At 47.7% G+C, this 10,000-nt stretch overlaps 25 non-coding genes and 11 pseudogenes across 25 annotated transcripts; all 36 read right to left on the bottom strand.

The window, feature by feature from the left end:
• Nucleotides 1-48: 48 nt before the first annotated feature.
• On the bottom strand, nt 49-157 carry LOC138542790 (5S ribosomal RNA; annotated as a pseudogene).
• Nucleotides 158-262: 105 nt separating this feature from the next.
• On the bottom strand, nt 263-371 carry LOC138542735 (5S ribosomal RNA; annotated as a pseudogene).
• A 106-nt stretch (nt 372-477) lies between these two features.
• LOC138538396 (5S ribosomal RNA) lies at nt 478-596 on the bottom strand. The gene has a single exon (XR_011286498.1). It is a non-coding gene; the product is annotated as a 5S ribosomal RNA (ribosomal RNA).
• Nucleotides 597-702: 106 nt separating this feature from the next.
• Nucleotides 703-821, bottom strand: LOC138548637 (5S ribosomal RNA). The gene has a single exon (XR_011292430.1). It is a non-coding gene; the product is annotated as a 5S ribosomal RNA (ribosomal RNA).
• Nucleotides 822-1,284: 463 nt separating this feature from the next.
• On the bottom strand, nt 1,285-1,393 carry LOC138545890 (5S ribosomal RNA; annotated as a pseudogene).
• Nucleotides 1,394-1,499: 106 nt separating this feature from the next.
• Nucleotides 1,500-1,618, bottom strand: LOC138547271 (5S ribosomal RNA). The gene has a single exon (XR_011291118.1). It is a non-coding gene; the product is annotated as a 5S ribosomal RNA (ribosomal RNA).
• A 106-nt stretch (nt 1,619-1,724) lies between these two features.
• LOC138540415 (5S ribosomal RNA) lies at nt 1,725-1,843 on the bottom strand. Its single transcript, XR_011288464.1, has one exon. It is a non-coding gene; the product is annotated as a 5S ribosomal RNA (ribosomal RNA).
• Nucleotides 1,844-1,949: 106 nt separating this feature from the next.
• LOC138539256 (5S ribosomal RNA) lies at nt 1,950-2,068 on the bottom strand. The gene has a single exon (XR_011287329.1). It is a non-coding gene; the product is annotated as a 5S ribosomal RNA (ribosomal RNA).
• Nucleotides 2,069-2,174: 106 nt separating this feature from the next.
• LOC138538018 (5S ribosomal RNA) lies at nt 2,175-2,293 on the bottom strand. Its single transcript, XR_011286133.1, has one exon. It is a non-coding gene; the product is annotated as a 5S ribosomal RNA (ribosomal RNA).
• Nucleotides 2,294-2,756: 463 nt separating this feature from the next.
• Nucleotides 2,757-2,865, bottom strand: LOC138544858 (5S ribosomal RNA; annotated as a pseudogene).
• Nucleotides 2,866-2,971: 106 nt separating this feature from the next.
• LOC138547270 (5S ribosomal RNA) lies at nt 2,972-3,090 on the bottom strand. Its single transcript, XR_011291117.1, has one exon. It is a non-coding gene; the product is annotated as a 5S ribosomal RNA (ribosomal RNA).
• Nucleotides 3,091-3,196: 106 nt separating this feature from the next.
• On the bottom strand, nt 3,197-3,315 carry LOC138536797 (5S ribosomal RNA). The gene has a single exon (XR_011284960.1). It is a non-coding gene; the product is annotated as a 5S ribosomal RNA (ribosomal RNA).
• Nucleotides 3,316-3,421: 106 nt separating this feature from the next.
• Nucleotides 3,422-3,530, bottom strand: LOC138542789 (5S ribosomal RNA; annotated as a pseudogene).
• A 105-nt stretch (nt 3,531-3,635) lies between these two features.
• LOC138537640 (5S ribosomal RNA) lies at nt 3,636-3,754 on the bottom strand. Its single transcript, XR_011285769.1, has one exon. It is a non-coding gene; the product is annotated as a 5S ribosomal RNA (ribosomal RNA).
• A 106-nt stretch (nt 3,755-3,860) lies between these two features.
• Nucleotides 3,861-3,979, bottom strand: LOC138538385 (5S ribosomal RNA). The gene has a single exon (XR_011286487.1). It is a non-coding gene; the product is annotated as a 5S ribosomal RNA (ribosomal RNA).
• A 106-nt stretch (nt 3,980-4,085) lies between these two features.
• On the bottom strand, nt 4,086-4,204 carry LOC138548636 (5S ribosomal RNA). Its single transcript, XR_011292429.1, has one exon. It is a non-coding gene; the product is annotated as a 5S ribosomal RNA (ribosomal RNA).
• Nucleotides 4,205-4,667: 463 nt separating this feature from the next.
• Nucleotides 4,668-4,776, bottom strand: LOC138545889 (5S ribosomal RNA; annotated as a pseudogene).
• A 106-nt stretch (nt 4,777-4,882) lies between these two features.
• LOC138550801 (5S ribosomal RNA) lies at nt 4,883-5,001 on the bottom strand. The gene has a single exon (XR_011294546.1). It is a non-coding gene; the product is annotated as a 5S ribosomal RNA (ribosomal RNA).
• A 106-nt stretch (nt 5,002-5,107) lies between these two features.
• LOC138538373 (5S ribosomal RNA) lies at nt 5,108-5,226 on the bottom strand. Its single transcript, XR_011286475.1, has one exon. It is a non-coding gene; the product is annotated as a 5S ribosomal RNA (ribosomal RNA).
• Nucleotides 5,227-5,332: 106 nt separating this feature from the next.
• Nucleotides 5,333-5,451, bottom strand: LOC138548635 (5S ribosomal RNA). The gene has a single exon (XR_011292428.1). It is a non-coding gene; the product is annotated as a 5S ribosomal RNA (ribosomal RNA).
• A 463-nt stretch (nt 5,452-5,914) lies between these two features.
• Nucleotides 5,915-6,023, bottom strand: LOC138545887 (5S ribosomal RNA; annotated as a pseudogene).
• A 106-nt stretch (nt 6,024-6,129) lies between these two features.
• LOC138547269 (5S ribosomal RNA) lies at nt 6,130-6,248 on the bottom strand. The gene has a single exon (XR_011291116.1). It is a non-coding gene; the product is annotated as a 5S ribosomal RNA (ribosomal RNA).
• A 106-nt stretch (nt 6,249-6,354) lies between these two features.
• Nucleotides 6,355-6,473, bottom strand: LOC138540414 (5S ribosomal RNA). Its single transcript, XR_011288463.1, has one exon. It is a non-coding gene; the product is annotated as a 5S ribosomal RNA (ribosomal RNA).
• Nucleotides 6,474-6,579: 106 nt separating this feature from the next.
• On the bottom strand, nt 6,580-6,698 carry LOC138541613 (5S ribosomal RNA). The gene has a single exon (XR_011289615.1). It is a non-coding gene; the product is annotated as a 5S ribosomal RNA (ribosomal RNA).
• A 106-nt stretch (nt 6,699-6,804) lies between these two features.
• On the bottom strand, nt 6,805-6,913 carry LOC138542788 (5S ribosomal RNA; annotated as a pseudogene).
• A 105-nt stretch (nt 6,914-7,018) lies between these two features.
• Nucleotides 7,019-7,137, bottom strand: LOC138537639 (5S ribosomal RNA). The gene has a single exon (XR_011285768.1). It is a non-coding gene; the product is annotated as a 5S ribosomal RNA (ribosomal RNA).
• Nucleotides 7,138-7,243: 106 nt separating this feature from the next.
• LOC138538361 (5S ribosomal RNA) lies at nt 7,244-7,362 on the bottom strand. The gene has a single exon (XR_011286464.1). It is a non-coding gene; the product is annotated as a 5S ribosomal RNA (ribosomal RNA).
• A 106-nt stretch (nt 7,363-7,468) lies between these two features.
• On the bottom strand, nt 7,469-7,587 carry LOC138548633 (5S ribosomal RNA). Its single transcript, XR_011292427.1, has one exon. It is a non-coding gene; the product is annotated as a 5S ribosomal RNA (ribosomal RNA).
• Nucleotides 7,588-8,050: 463 nt separating this feature from the next.
• On the bottom strand, nt 8,051-8,159 carry LOC138545886 (5S ribosomal RNA; annotated as a pseudogene).
• A 106-nt stretch (nt 8,160-8,265) lies between these two features.
• LOC138547268 (5S ribosomal RNA) lies at nt 8,266-8,384 on the bottom strand. Its single transcript, XR_011291115.1, has one exon. It is a non-coding gene; the product is annotated as a 5S ribosomal RNA (ribosomal RNA).
• Nucleotides 8,385-8,490: 106 nt separating this feature from the next.
• LOC138540413 (5S ribosomal RNA) lies at nt 8,491-8,609 on the bottom strand. Its single transcript, XR_011288462.1, has one exon. It is a non-coding gene; the product is annotated as a 5S ribosomal RNA (ribosomal RNA).
• A 106-nt stretch (nt 8,610-8,715) lies between these two features.
• LOC138539255 (5S ribosomal RNA) lies at nt 8,716-8,834 on the bottom strand. Its single transcript, XR_011287328.1, has one exon. It is a non-coding gene; the product is annotated as a 5S ribosomal RNA (ribosomal RNA).
• Nucleotides 8,835-8,940: 106 nt separating this feature from the next.
• On the bottom strand, nt 8,941-9,059 carry LOC138542342 (5S ribosomal RNA). The gene has a single exon (XR_011290327.1). It is a non-coding gene; the product is annotated as a 5S ribosomal RNA (ribosomal RNA).
• A 465-nt stretch (nt 9,060-9,524) lies between these two features.
• On the bottom strand, nt 9,525-9,633 carry LOC138543210 (5S ribosomal RNA; annotated as a pseudogene).
• Nucleotides 9,634-9,738: 105 nt separating this feature from the next.
• Nucleotides 9,739-9,857, bottom strand: LOC138549432 (5S ribosomal RNA). The gene has a single exon (XR_011293215.1). It is a non-coding gene; the product is annotated as a 5S ribosomal RNA (ribosomal RNA).
• Nucleotides 9,858-9,963: 106 nt separating this feature from the next.
• LOC138543051 (5S ribosomal RNA) overlaps nt 9,964-10,000 on the bottom strand; it is a 109-nt pseudogene continuing 72 nt past the window's right edge.

The following is a 10,000-nucleotide window of genomic DNA, read 5'->3' as shown; positions in this document are numbered from 1 at the left end:
GAAAGGCAATTGAGAAATGGCTCACTTCCTGAACTTGGAGCACAAAAAAGCCTACAGCACCTGGTATTCCCAGGCGGTCTCCCATCCAGGTACTAACTAGGCCCGACCCTGCTTAGCTTCCGAGATCGGGCGCATTCAGTGTGGTGTGGCCGTAGGCTCTGGGCCTAGTGAGTTTGTACTTTTAAGCATCTAGTCGGCTAGACCTTGCAGTTTTGAAAGGCAATTGTGAAATGGCTCACTTCCTGAACTTGGAGCACAAAAAAGCCTACAGCACCTGGTATTCCCAGGTGGTCTCCCATCCAGGTACTAACTAGGCCCGACACTGCTTAGCTTCCGAGATCAGGCGCATTCAGTGTGGTGTGGCCGTAGGCTCTGGGCCTAGTGAGTTTTGTACTTTTAAGCATCTAGTCGGCTAGACCTTGCAGTTTTGAAAGGCAATTGAGAAATGGCTCACTTCCTGAACTTGGAGTACAAAAAAGCCTACAGCACCTGGTATTCCCAGGCGGTCTCCCATCCAGGTACTAACTAGGCCCGACACTGCTTAGCTTCTGAGATCAGACGAGATCAGGCGCATTCAGTGTGGTGTGGCCGTAGGCTCTGGGCCTAGTGAGTGTTGTACTTTTAAGCATCTAGTCGGCTAGACCTTGCAGTTTTAAAAGGCAATTGAGAAAGGGCTCACTTCCTGAACTTGGAGCACAAAAAAGCCTACAGCACCTGGTATTCCCAGGCGGTCTCCCATCCAGGTACTAACTAGGCCTGACACTGCTTAACTTCCGAGATCAGACGAGATCGGGTGCATTCAGTGTGGTGTGGCCGTAGGCTCTAGGAATGCTAAGAATATTACTCTTATGCATTTGCATTTAGTAAGCTAAGCCATGCAGCCACTTGCAACATGATACCACGCTCATCGCTCGATCAGGCTCGATCAGGCGAGATATATAAGACTGGTGGGCCCATTCAGGACTCCTATGTCTGGTAGGATAACTTTAATTCATCCATCCTGTGTCTGTTGCAGGGAGGTGGAGAGAACAATCAACACAATAATGGTTTTCTTTCATGCCTCTTGAAGGACTCAATATTCTCTGTACTGCATTACATGTGAAAGTCGATTTATTACCCATGAACACACTACCTGTATGCTAATTCTATGTAAAAAGGTAGCTCCAGCCCTCATGATGTTGTCCAACATTTCCGCTATAAAACGGGATACAATTATTTTGGAAACATACCAAATTTGAAAAATAATTGAGAAGTTGCGCAATTACTAATCATGGAGCACAAAAGAGCCTACAGCACCTGGTATTCCCAGGCAGTCTCCCATCCAGGTACTAACTAGGCCTGACCCTGCTTAGCTTCCGAGATCGGGCACATTCAGTGTGGTGTGGCCGTAGGCTCTGGGCCTAGTGAGTTTTGTACTTTTAAGCATCTAGTCGGCTAGACCTTGCAGTTTTGAAAGGGAATTGTGAAATGGCTCACTTCCTGAACTTGGAGCACAAAAAAGCCTACAGCACCTGGTATTCCCAGGTGGTCTCCCATCCAGGTACTAACTAGGCCCGACACTGCTTAGCTTCCGAGATCAGACGAGATCGGGCGCAATCAGTGTGGTGTGGCCGTAGGCTCTGGGCCTAGTGAGTTTTGTACTTTTAAGCATCTAGTCAGCTAGACCTTGCAGTTTTGAAAGGCAATTGAGAAATGGCTCACTTCCTGAACTTGGAGCACAAAAAAGCCTACAGCACCTGGTATTCCCAGGCAGTCTCCCATCCAGGTACTAACGAGGCCCGACACTGCTTAGCTTCCGAGATCAGACGAGATCGGGCGCATTCAGTGTGGTGTGGCCGTAGGCTCTGGTTCTTGTGAGTTTTGTACTTTTAAGCATCTAGTCGGCTAGACCTTGCAGTTTTGAAAGGCAATTGAGAAATGGCTCACTTCCTGAACTTGGAGTACAAAAAAGCCTACAGCACCTGGTATTCCCAGGCGGTCTTCCATCCAGGTACTAACTAGGCCCGACACTGCTTAGCTTCTGAGATCAGACGAGATCAGGCACATTCAGTGTGGTGTGGCCGTAGGCTCTGGGCCTAGTGAGTTTTGTACTTTTAAGCATCTAGTCGGCTAGACCTTGCAGTTTTAAAAGGCAATTGAGAAAGGGCTCACTTCCTGAACTTGGAGCACAAAAAAGCCTACAGCACCTGGTATTCCCAGGCGGTCTCCCATCCAGGTACTAACTAGGCCTGACACTGCTTAACTTCCGAGATCAGTCGAGATCGGGTGCATTCAGTGTGGTGTGGCCGTAGGCTCTAGGAATGCTAAGAATATTACTCTTATGCATTTGCATTTAGTAAGCTAAGCCATGCAGCCACTTGCAACATGATACCACGCTCATCGCTCGATCAGGCTCGATCAGGCGAGATATATAAGACTGGTGGGCCCATTCAGGACTCCTATGTCTGGTAGGATAACTTTAATTCATCCATCCTGTGTCTGTTGCAGGGAGGTGGAGAGAACAATCAACACAATAATGGTTTTCTTTCATGCCTCTTGAAGGACTCAATATTCTCTGTACTGCATTACATGTGAAAGTCGATTTATTACCCATGAACACACTACCTGTATGCTAATTCTATGTAAAAAGGTAGCTCCAGCCCTCATGATGTTGTCCAACATTTCCGCTATAAAACGGGATACAATTATTTTGGAAACATACCAAATTTGAAAAATAATTGAGAAGTTGCGCAATTACTAATCATGGAGCACAAAAAAGCCTACAGCACCTGGTATTCCCAGGCAGTCTCCCATCCAGGTACTAACTAGGCCTGACCCTGCTTAGCTTCCGAGATCGGGCGCATTCAGTGTGGTGTGGCCGTAGGCTCTGGGCCTAGTGAGTTTTGTACTTTTAAGCATCTAGTCGGCTAGACCTTGCAGTTTTGAAAGGCAATTGTGAAATGGCTCACTTCCTGAACTTGGAGCACAAAAAAGCCTACAGCACCTGGTATTCCCAGGTGGTCTCCCATCCAGGTACTAACTAGGCCCGACACTGCTTAGCTTCCGAGATCAGACGAGATCGGGCGCAATCAGTGTGGTGTGGCCGTAGGCTCTGGGCCTAGTGAGTTTTGTACTTTTAAGCATCTAGTCAGCTAGACCTTGCAGTTTTGAAAGGCAATTGAGAAATGGCTCACTTCCTGAACTTGGAGCACAAAAAAGCCTACAGCACCTGGTATTCCCAGGCGGTCTCCCATCCAGGTACTAACGAGGCCCGACACTGCTTAGCTTCCGAGATCAGACGAGATCGGGCGCAATCAGTGTGGTGTGGCCGTAGGCTCTGGGCCTAGTGAGTTTTGTACTTTTAAGCATCTAGTCAGCTAGACCTTGCAATTTTGAAAGGCAATTGAGAAATGGCTCACTTCCTGAACTTGGAGCACAAAAAAGCCTACAGCACCTGGTATTCCCAGGCGGTCTCCCATCCAGGTACTAACTAGGCCCGACCCTGCTTAGCTTCCGAGATCGGGCGCATTCAGTGTGGTGTGGCCGTAGGCTCTGGGCCTAGTGAGTTTGTACTTTTAAGCATCTAGTCGGCTAGACCTTGCAGTTTTGAAAGGCAATTGTGAAATGGCTCACTTCCTGAACTTGGAGCACAAAAAAGCCTACAGCACCTGGTATTCCCAGGTGGTCTCCCATCCAGGTACTAACTAGGCCCGACACTGCTTAGCTTCCGAGATCAGACGAGATTGGGCGCATTCAGTGTGGTGTGGCCGTAGGCTCTGGGCCTAGTGAGTTTTGTACTTTTAAGCATCTAGTCGGCTAGACCTTGCAGTTTTGAAAGGCAATTGAGAAATGGCTCACTTCCTGAACTTGGAGTACAAAAAAGCCTACAGCACCTGGTATTCCCAGGCGGTCTCCCATCCAGGTACTAACTAGGCCCGACACTGCTTAGCTTCTGAGATCAGACGAGATCAGGCGCATTCAGTGTGGTGTGGCCGTAGGCTCTGGGCCTAGTGAGTGTTGTACTTTTAAGCATCTAGTCGGCTAGACCTTGCAGTTTTAAAAGGCAATTGAGAAAGGGCTCACTTCCTGAACTTGGAGCACAAAAAAGCCTACAGCACCTGGTATTCCCAGGCGGTCTCCCATCCAGGTACTAACTAGGCCTGACACTGCTTAACTTCCGAGATCAGACGAGATCGGGTGCATTCAGTGTGGTGTGGCCGTAGGCTCTAGGAATGCTAAGAATATTACTCTTATGCATTTGCATTTAGTAAGCTAAGCCATGCAGCCACTTGCAACATGATACCACGCTCATCGCTCGATCAGGCTCGATCAGGCGAGATATATAAGACTGGTGGGCCCATTCAGGACTCCTATGTCTGGTAGGATAACTTTAATTCATCCATCCTGTGTCTGTTGCAGGGAGGTGGAGAGAACAATCAACACAATAATGGTTTTCTTTCATGCCTCTTGAAGGACTCAATATTCTCTGTACTGCATTACATGTGAAAGTCGATTTATTACCCATGAACACACTACCTGTATGCTAATTCTATGTAAAAAGGTAGCTCCAGCCCTCATGATGTTGTCCAACATTTCCGCTATAAAACGGGATACAATTATTTTGGAAACATACCAAATTTGAAAAATAATTGAGAAGTTGCGCAATTACTAATCATGGAGCACAAAAGAGCCTACAGCACCTGGTATTCCCAGGCAGTCTCCCATCCAGGTACTAACTAGGCCTGACCCTGCTTAGCTTCCGAGATCGGGCACATTCAGTGTGGTGTGGCCGTAGGCTCTGGGCCTAGTGAGTTTTGTACTTTTAAGCATCTAGTCGGCTAGACCTTGCAGTTTTGAAAGGGAATTGTGAAATGGCTCACTTCCTGAACTTGGAGCACAAAAAAGCCTACAGCACCTGGTATTCCCAGGTGGTCTCCCAACCAGGTACTAACTAGGCCCGACACTGCTTAGCTTCCGAGATCAGACGAGATCGGGCGCAATCAGTGTGGTGTGGCCGTAGGCTCTGGGCCTAGTGAGTTTTGTACTTTTAAGCATCTAGTCGGCTAGACCTTGCAGTTTTGAAAGGCAATTGAGAAATGGCTCACTTCCTGAACTTGGAGTACAAAAAAGCCTACAGCACCTGGTATTCCCAGGCGGTCTCCCATCCAGGTACTAACTAGGCCCGACACTGCTTAGCTTCTGAGATCAGACGAGATCAGGCGCATTCAGTGTGGTGTGGCCGTAGGCTCTAGGCCTAGTGAGTGTTGTACTTTTAAGCATCTAGTCGGCTAGACCTTGCAGTTTTAAAAGGCAATTGAGAAAGGGCTCACTTCCTGAACTTGGAGCACAAAAAAGCCTACAGCACCTGGTATTCCCAGGCGGTCTCCCATCCAGGTACTAACTAGGCCTGACACTGCTTAACTTCCGAGATCAGACGAGATCGGGTGCATTCAGTGTGGTGTGGCCGTAGGCTCTAGGAATGCTAAGAATATTACTCTAATGCATTTGCATTTAGTAAGCTAAGCCATGCAGCCACTTGCAACTTGATACCACGCTCATCGCTCGATCAGGCTCGATCAGGCGAGATATATAAGACTGGTGGGCCCATTCAGGACTCCTATGTCTGGTAGGATAACTTTAATTCATCCATCCTGTGTCTGTTGCAGGGAGGTGGAGAGAACAATCAACACAATAATGGTTTTCTTTCATGCCTCTTGAAGGACTCAATATTCTCTGTACTGCATTACATGTGAAAGTCGATTTATTACCCATGAACACACTACCTGTATGCTAATTCTATGTAAAAAGGTAGCTCCAGCCCTCATGATGTTGTCCAACATTTCCGCTATAAAACGGGATACAATTATTTTGGAAACATACCAAATTTGAAAAATAATTGAGAAGTTGCGCAATTACTAATCATGGAGCACAAAAAAGCCTACAGCACCTGGTATTCCCAGGCAGTCTCCCATCCAGGTACTAACTAGGCCTGACCCTGCTTAGCTTCCGAGATCGGGCACATTCAGTGTGGTGTGGCCGTAGGCTCTGGGCCTAGTGAGTTTTGTACTTTTAAGCATCTAGTCGGCTAGACCTTGCAGTTTTGAAAGACAATTGTGAAATGGCTCACTTCCTGAACTTGGAGCACAAAAAAGCCTACAGCACCTGGTATTCCCAGGTGGTCTCCCATCCAGGTACTAACTAGGCCCGACACTGCTTAGCTTCCGAGATCAGACGAGATCGGGCGCAATCAGTGTGGTGTGGCCGTAGGCTCTGGGCCTAGTGAGTTTTGTACTTTTAAGCATCTAGTCAGCTAGACCTTGCAGTTTTGAAATGCAATTGAGAAATGGCTCACTTCCTGAACTTGGAGCACAAAAAAGCCTACAGCACCTGGTATTCCCAGGCAGTCTCCCATCCAGGTACTAACGAGGCCCGACACTGCTTAGCTTCCGAGATCAGACGAGATCGGGCGCATTCAGTGTGGTGTGGCCGTAGGCTCTGGTTCTTGTGAGTTTTGTACTTTTAAGCATCTAGTCGGCTAGACCTTGCAGTTTTGAAAGGCAATTGAGAAATGGCTCACTTCCTGAACTTGGAGTACAAAAAAGCCTACAGCACCTGGTATTCCCAGGCGGTCTTCCATCCAGGTACTAACTAGGCCCGACACTGCTTATCTTCTGAGATCAGACGAGATCAGGAACATTCAGTGTGGTGTGGCCGTAGGCTCTGGGCCTAGTGAGTTTTGTACTTTTAAGCATCTAGTCGGCTAGACCTTGCAGTTTTAAAAGGCAATTGAGAAAGGGCTCACTTCCTGAACTTGGAGCACAAAAAAGCCTACAGCACCTGGTATTCCCAGGCGGTCTCCCATCCAGGTACTAACTAGGCCCGACCCTGCTTAGCTTCCGAGATCGGGCGCATTCAGTGTGGTGTGGCCGTAGGCTCTGGGCCTAGTGAGTTTGTACTTTTAAGCATCTAGTCGGCTAGACCTTGCAGTTTTGAAAGGCAATTGTGAAATGGCTCACTTCCTGAACTTGGAGCACAAAAAAGCCTACAGCACCTGGTATTCCCAGGTGGTCTCCCATCCAGGTACTAACTAGGCCCGACACTGCTTAGCTTCCGAGATCAGACGAGATTGGGCGCATTCAGTGTGGTGTGGCCGTAGGCTCTGGGCCTAGTGAGTTTTGTACTTTTAAGCATCTAGTCGGCTAGACCTTGCAGTTTTGAAAGGCAATTGAGAAATGGCTCACTTCCTGAACTTGGAGTACAAAAAAGCCTACAGCACCTGGTATTCCCAGGCGGTCTCCCATCCAGGTACTAACTAGGCCCGACACTGCTTAGCTTCTGAGATCAGACGAGATCAGGCGCATTCAGTGTGGTGTGGCCGTAGGCTCTGGGCCTAGTGAGTGTTGTACTTTTAAGCATCTAGTCGGCTAGACCTTGCAGTTTTAAAAGGCAATTGAGAAAGGGCTCACTTCCTGAACTTGGAGCACAAAAAAGCCTACAGCACCTGGTATTCCCAGGCGGTCTCCCATCCAGGTACTAACTAGGCCTGACACTGCTTAACTTCCGAGATCAGACGAGATCGGGTGCATTCAGTGTGGTGTGGCCGTAGGCTCTAGGAATGCTAAGAATATTACTCTTATGCATTTGCATTTAGTAAGCTAAGCCATGCAGCCACTTGCAACATGATACCACGCTCATCGCTCGATCAGGCTCGATCAGGCGAGATATATAAGACTGGTGGGCCCATTCAGGACTCCTATGTCTGGTAGGATAACTTTAATTCATCCATCCTGTGTCTGTTGCAGGGAGGTGGAGAGAACAATCAACACAATAATGGTTTTCTTTCATGCCTCTTGAAGGACTCAATATTCTCTGTACTGCATTACATGTGAAAGTCGATTTATTACCCATGAACACACTACCTGTATGCTAATTCTATGTAAAAAGGTAGCTCCAGCCCTCATGATGTTGTCCAACATTTCCGCTATAAAACGGGATACAATTATTTTGGAAACATACCAAATTTGAAAAATAATTGAGAAGTTGCGCAATTACTAATCATGGAGCACAAAAAAGCCTACAGCACCTGGTATTCCCAGGCAGTCTCCCATCCAGGTACTAACTAGGCCTGACCCTGCTTAGCTTCCGAGATCGGGCACATTCAGTGTGGTGTGGCCGTAGGCTCTGGGCCTAGTGAGTTTTGTACTTTTAAGCATCTAGTCGGCTAGACCTTGCAGTTTTGAAAGGCAATTGTGAAATGGCTCACTTCCTGAACTTGGAGCACAAAAAAGCCTACAGCACCTGGTATTCCCAGGTGGTCTCCCATCCAGGTACTAACTAGGCCCGACACTGCTTAGCTTCCGAGATCAGACGAGATCGGGCGCAATCAGTGTGGTGTGGCCGTAGGCTCTGGGCCTAGTGAGTTTTGTACTTTTAAGCATCTAGTCAGCTAGACCTTGCAGTTTTGAAAGGCAATTGAGAAATGGCTCACTTCCTGAACTTGGAGCACAAAAAAGCCTACAGCACCTGGTATTCCCAGGCAGTCTCCCATCCAGGTACTAACGAGGCCCGACACTGCTTAGCTTCCGAGATCAGACGAGATCGGGCGCATTCAGTGTGGTGTGGCCGTAGGCTCTGGTTCTTGTGAGTTTTGTACTTTTAAGCATCTAGTCGGCTAGACCTTGCAGTTTTGAAAGGCAATTGAGAAATGGCTCACTTCCTGAACTTGGAGTACAAAAAAGCCTACAGCACCTGGTATTCCCAGGCGGTCTTCCATCCAGGTACTAACTAGGCCCGACACTGCTTAGCTTCTGAGATCAGACGAGATCAGGCACATTCAGTGTGGTGTGGCCGTAGGCTCTGGGCCTAGTGAGTTTTGTACTTTTAAGCATCTAGTCGGCTAGACCTTGCAGTTTTAAAAGGCAATTGAGAAAGGGCTCACTTCCTGAACTTGGAGCACAAAAAAGCCTACAGCACCTGGTATTCCCAGGCGGTCTCCCATCCAGGTACTAACTAGGCCTGACACTGCTTAACTTCCGAGATCAGTCGAGATTGGGTGCATTCAGTGTGGTGTGGCCGTAGGCTCTAGGAATGCTAAGAATATTACTCTTATGCATTTGCATTTAGTAAGCTAAGCCATGCAGCCATTTGCAACATGATACCACGCTCATCGCTCGATCAGCGCTCGATCAGGCGAGATATATAAGACTGGTGGGCCCATTCAGGACTCCTATGTCTGGTAGGATAACTTTAATTCATCCATCCTGTGTCTGTTGCAGGGAGGTGGAGAGAACAATCAACACAATAATGGTTTTCTTTCATGCCTCTTGAAGGACTCAATATTCTCTGTACTGCATTACATGTGAAAGTCGATTTATTACCCATGAACACACTACCTGTATGCTAATTCTATGTAAAAAGGTAGCTCCAGCCCTCATGATGTTGTCCAACATTTCCGCTATAAAACGGGATACAATTATTTTGGAAACATACCAAATTTGAAAAATAATTGAGAAGTTGCGCAATTACTAATCATGGAGCACAAAAAAAGCCTACAGCACCTGGTATTCCCAGGCAGTCTCCCATCCAGGTACTAACTAGGCCCGACCCTGCTTAGCTTCCGAGATCGGGCGCATTCAGTGTGGTGTGGCCGTAGGCTCTGGGCCTAGTGAGTTTGTACTTTTAAGCATCTAGTCGGCTAGACCTTGCAGTTTTGAAAGGCAATTGTGAAATGGCTCACTTCCTGAACTTGGAGCACAAAAAAGCCTACAGCACCTGGTATTCCCAGGTGGTCTCCCATCCAGGTACTAACTAGGCCCGACACTGCTTAGCTTCCGAGATCAGACGAGATCGGGCGCACTCAGTGTGGTGTGGCCGTAGGCTCTGGGCTTAGTGAGTTTTGTACTTTTAAGCATCTAGTCGGCTAGACCTTGCAGTTTTGAAAGGCAATTGAGAAATGGCTCACTTCCTGAACTTGGAGCACAAAAAAGCCTACAGCACCTGGTATTCCCAGGCAGTCTCCCAT

Source organism: Ambystoma mexicanum, unplaced genomic scaffold (genome assembly GCF_040938575.1).
Source record: "Ambystoma mexicanum isolate Mex_15411 unplaced genomic scaffold, UKY_AmexF1_1 Mex_scaf10, whole genome shotgun sequence".
Lineage (NCBI taxonomy): Eukaryota > Metazoa > Chordata > Amphibia > Caudata > Ambystomatidae > Ambystoma > Ambystoma mexicanum.
The sequence above is the reverse complement of the archived record's forward strand: the minus strand, read 5'-3'. Positions and strand labels throughout refer to the sequence as shown.